Source organism: Phalangium opilio, unplaced genomic scaffold (assembly GCF_054372755.1).
Source record: "Phalangium opilio isolate 3A_F unplaced genomic scaffold, DU_Popi_V2 ptg000085l_1, whole genome shotgun sequence".
Classification (NCBI taxonomy): Eukaryota; Metazoa; Arthropoda; class Arachnida; order Opiliones; family Phalangiidae; genus Phalangium; species Phalangium opilio.
The window spans coordinates 987,884-992,751 of record NW_028324190.1 but is presented as its reverse complement, the minus strand read 5'-3'; the positions used below and the strand labels follow the sequence as shown (position 1 = coordinate 992,751).

Sequence of the window (4,868 nt, the reverse complement as noted above, 5' to 3'; positions counted from 1 at the left end):
CTAGACCTGCAGGGGCCATTGACAAACTGTTTCGTCTGTCTCTGGCCCTCACCCTCCATATTATGCCAGAGCTTATTTTGAACGACAGTCATACTGTCTAGCGTATGGGGACGACCGGTGCCGGTCCCAAGAACTTTGCCTTCGCCCCCTTTTAGCAAACCTATCGGCTTGCTCATAGCCATGATGTCCGCTATGCTTCGGCACCCAGTACAAGGATTTTTCTCAAACACACATAAGGCCAGCTAAAATTCTCAACCCCCCAGGTTCAAAAACGTTCCGACGCCCCTGTAATGTTTTACTTCATATTTTTGAGATCTTTTAATTAGAATTCCCTAACTATACCATGCCTGCAGGTACCCTGATCTTTGATTTACAGCTGGAACCCGAACAATTTTTAAAGCTGGACACACTGCTGGGCTCGTCGGAACATAATTCCATTAAATCTAAACCAATTTTGTCCAGTTGGAAACACTGGGCTTGTCGGAACATAATTCCATTAAATCTTTTTTCAATTTGTTTCCAGTTGTAAACGCAGCAGGGCTCGTCGCAAAATCCCTTAACTTCTTTCGATTTAGTTGAATTGTCATCAAAATCAGGGAACAATCGTTTGAATTCGTTTTCTAATGCTACAGCTACTTTCGGGTTATCCGAATAAAACATCATGCTTAAAACGGACAGAGAAACACGGGCAAAAAAGCGCGGAAAGATATTTCGCGTTGCAGCTGAAGCAGCTCTATGCGAAAATGATTCCATTCCATCATTTAAACCCAACGCTTACTGAGCAGACTCACATTTTGATGGAAACGAAGAATACAATGTTTTCCCACGACTCTGCCTTTAGCATCCCTTGATATTAAAGGGTTCTCATTGGTCAGAAACCATGAGAAAAATTGGATGCTTGCAATAAACCTAGGGTTAAGGTCACTATGGTTCACTTTCAACTTGTATGTCCGAATATTCGTTGAAAGGTCAGAAGATGACCCTATAGTTTATTTTCTAATTCCAAAAAATTATACTTTTAAGCTTAATCCACTCTCCCGAACCGCGCTCAAATTAATATTTTATCGAAACTTGTATTATAAACTAAATCCACACTAGATAAACCGTTAAATCAAACTTAATCAAGTATAATTAATGTGAAATCAACCCAAAACTCGAATGTTTTTGGTAAATTCATGGATACCTTATAATTAAATTAAAAAATTATAATTAAAACTACACTTATCTTACACTCAGCCTCTATTTTCCTGTTGAACTCTTACACTTCGAATGACCCGGATCATCGCGAGACGAACTTGCCGAGAAAATGTTTTTACGCATTACTCGGAATCCGCTCTGGTCCTTATGTTTTTTAAGGCATAGCACGAATCTAACGTGCGACAACGCCACGGCGAGTCGACGAACGAGACGAAACACGAGATTTAAACCGATCTCGATTCCCGAAAGGTAAACTTTCGCGAACCAAGAAACACGGTCACCTTAGAATCAACTAATCGTCTTCGAATGATCGAGTACGAAAAGCGGTCGCAGTGGTCAGTAATTCGACCTTCAGATAGGCGAAACCTCGCGAAAGACCCGAGGTCGCAATGTGCGTTCGAAAGATAAGTGCTCAATGTGTCCTGCAATTCACACCAAGTCTCGCAGTTGGCTGCGTTCTTCATCGGCCCACGAACCGAGTGATCCACCGCTTAGAGTCGTACATTTTTTTATTTTTCAAAAATACAAACCCTTGATATAAAGCGCTTTCTGGTAAGAAAGGCGGACGCTTGGTTACGCCCTATGGTAGAGGTTATACGGATAGAGCCGGGAATTCACCGCGGAAAAAGGGTAAACTCCCGAAAATGGAATCGATCGAGCTGCCACGGAGTTGACGTCCGCGGCCTGAGCCCTCTATCTTCCATGCGCTCAGACACGTATGATTCCACACTCGAGCAGTCTGGTCCGCCGAGATTTTCCTGATTCCTTCGGAGAGCGATTTCTACCCGCCGCAACCCGTTCGACAGCAATCACGACGCGACAAAGCCAGCCAGGGACTTCCGAAGGGAGCACCACGAGGGTGAGCCCGAACTTCGGTCTGTACACCAGTTAATCACTGGACGACGCCGTAAGAAAACTTTACGGCGCCGCTCGTGTCGTGAAGGCACTGCTATGTGGTGAACGAAATCGCATCGTCTGTTGGTCGTGAACTGATTTACAGTCGAACCCTTGCCGGTGGGGTTTCGGGTAAAGAACGCGACGAAACGTTCTTTACGGCGACGAAACCCTTCTTCCTAAGAAGATTAAAAAATATTGAGAAGTTTTTTCGCCGAAAAACTCGTTTTAATAAAAACTCGTACCCATACAATGGCGCCGGTTAAACCTTTTCGGAACCGCAATTTTTCGATAATGATCATTCCGCAGTTTGACCTACGGAAACCTTGTTACGGCTTTTACTTCCTCTAAATGATCAAGTTTGGTCATCTTTCCGGTACGTCGGTGCGACCTGAAAGCCACTCAGAGCACCAGTCGGAAGACCTCACTAAATCATTCAATCGGTAGTAGCGACGGGCGGTGTGTTCAAAGGGCAGGGACGTAATCAAAACGAGCTTATGATTCGCGCTTACTGGGAATTCCTCTTTCAAGGGGGACAATTACAAGCCCCTATCCCTATCACGAAGGAGGTTCATCGGGTTACCCAGTCCTGCCGGACAGGGTTAAACACACGCTGATTCCTTCAGTGTAGCGCGTGCGGCCCCGGACATCTAAGGGCATCACAGACCTGTAATTGCTCTGTTTCGTGCGGCTGAACGCCGCTTGTCCCTCTAAGAAAGAAGACCGACACAATTGATCGGTAGCCTATTTAGTAGGCTAGAGTCTCGTTCGCTCCACCAACTAAGAATGGCCATGCACCACCACCCACCGAATCAAGAAAGAGCTCTTAATCTATCAATCCTTCAGGTGTCCGGGCTGGGTAAGTTTTCCCGTGTTGAGTCAAATTAAGCCGTAGGCTCTATTCCTGGTGGTGCCCTTCCGTCAATTTCTTTAATTTTCAGCTTTGCAACCATACTTCCCCCGGAACCCACAAACTTTGGTTTCCCGGAAGGTGGCCGTCGAGTCAATTGAGTAACTCAGGCGGATCGCTGGTTGCCATCGTTAATGGTTAGAACTAGGGCGGTATCTGATCGCCTTCGAACCTCAAACTTTCGTTCTTGATTAATGAAAACATTCTTGGCGAATGATTTCGCTGTAGATCGTCTTGCGACGGTCCAAGAATTTCACCTCTAGCGTCGCAATACGAATGCCCCCGTCTGTCCCTTTAATCATAACCTTGTGTTCCGAAAACCAACACAATAGAACTCGAAGTCCTCCATGCACCATTTTTCAGGCGGAACGCCTTCTTTGAGCACTCCAATTTTTTAAAAGTAAACGTGTCGGGCACCTACGACACTCATTGAAGAGCACCGAAGGAAAACCGACAGGATGTTCAGGCCAGGTAGTAACCACCGGAGCGAACCGCCTGTATAGAACTGAGATTCGACTACAAGCTTTTTACCCGCAACAACTTAAATATTATACTAAAATGTCTTGGTTTGAACCAAGGCCGAAAAAACAAACGATATGAGTGAGGTTTATCAATTGACTGAAGTTCAGATACTGGCAATTTTTCTTTAATTATTATTATTATTAATTTAATCCTTAATCACAATTTATTTCTATCAACTGATTTTGCTGTTAATCGATTTATTCCCTCTAAATTTATTCCAAAAATTGCATATCTACGCTTTTTCAAGAACAATTCCATTTTCCGAAAACATTTTATCATGAAATTAATTATTTTGAAGGGAATACGTATTGAGGGATCAATAATAAATACTAGAAATATTCTGCTGACTTCCTAAAAAGAGCAAACAATCTTTGACATAATTCGAAAAGAAAATGTAATTTTTTTTATAGCGGATGGAAAAATTATGGTGATGCTGCCACCCTTTCCAAAACATTCTCCTACTAATTATCTGCCACATTTTCCAAAATATTCTCCTTTTAATTAGCTACCACCTTTTCTTAAATATTCTCCTATTAATTAGCTGCCACCTTTTCCAAAAGATTTTCCTATTAATTAAAAATATATTTAATGCAAAACCATACAGTATGTCTTCTTCCAGTTCAATAGAATTTCGGTCCAATGGGACTATAATAAAATCGCACCTTTTGGCTACGTTCGGTCGAATGGGACACCACAAAAAAGCCGTTCTGTCGAATGGGAATTCGGTTCAATGGGACCAAAGCCTCTATTTCTGATGGACCAAGACCAGATGCTCTCTTACAAATTTGGAATTGGCTTATTTCCAATGTCATTGTTTTAACAAGATCTTATTCAAAATGGATAATTTTTTTTAACCTTGACAGAGAGTTAATGAGATGCCTTTAAACAAAGCCACCTTTTTCCAGGTAGAAAAAGAAGTGCGCCTACTCTATCTAAAAGCCTTTTAGAAGGCGAAGAAGAGATGTGACGAAACGGCGCAGGAAATGTCAAAGAAGAAAAGGAAGGACCGACAGAGTTTGGATAGTTTTCCCGTGAAAGGTTTAAATAACGATGATCAAGTAACATGCTATTCTAATAGCGTTTGCAACTACTGGTATTAGTGCTCGAATTAAGAGAATTGGTCAAATCTTACAATGGATCATTCGTGGAAAAACCGGTTTTACGCTGTCTACATAACTCAATAAGAGACATCGAGAGTTCTCAAGATAGTTTTAGCCGTAAAGTCTTGAAACTGAGAATAGCTGTTGGCAATCACTTTACGCAAAATGAGCAACAAGACGCCAGTGAAATGGAGGCGGATTACTCTAAGAATCTAAAAGCTATTTTTGGTCAAAATCTCGAAACG

The 4,868-nt window shown here is 42.3% G+C and overlaps 1 non-coding gene and 1 pseudogene across 1 annotated transcript; both read right to left on the bottom strand.

The window, feature by feature from the left end:
- Positions 1-1,542: 1,542 nt before the first annotated feature.
- Positions 1,543-1,696, bottom strand: LOC149650628 (5.8S ribosomal RNA). The gene has a single exon (XR_016371534.1). It is a non-coding gene; the product is annotated as a 5.8S ribosomal RNA (ribosomal RNA).
- A 687-nt stretch (positions 1,697-2,383) lies between these two features.
- Positions 2,384-3,581, bottom strand: LOC149650627 (small subunit ribosomal RNA; annotated as a pseudogene).
- Positions 3,582-4,868: the final 1,287 nt, after the last annotated feature.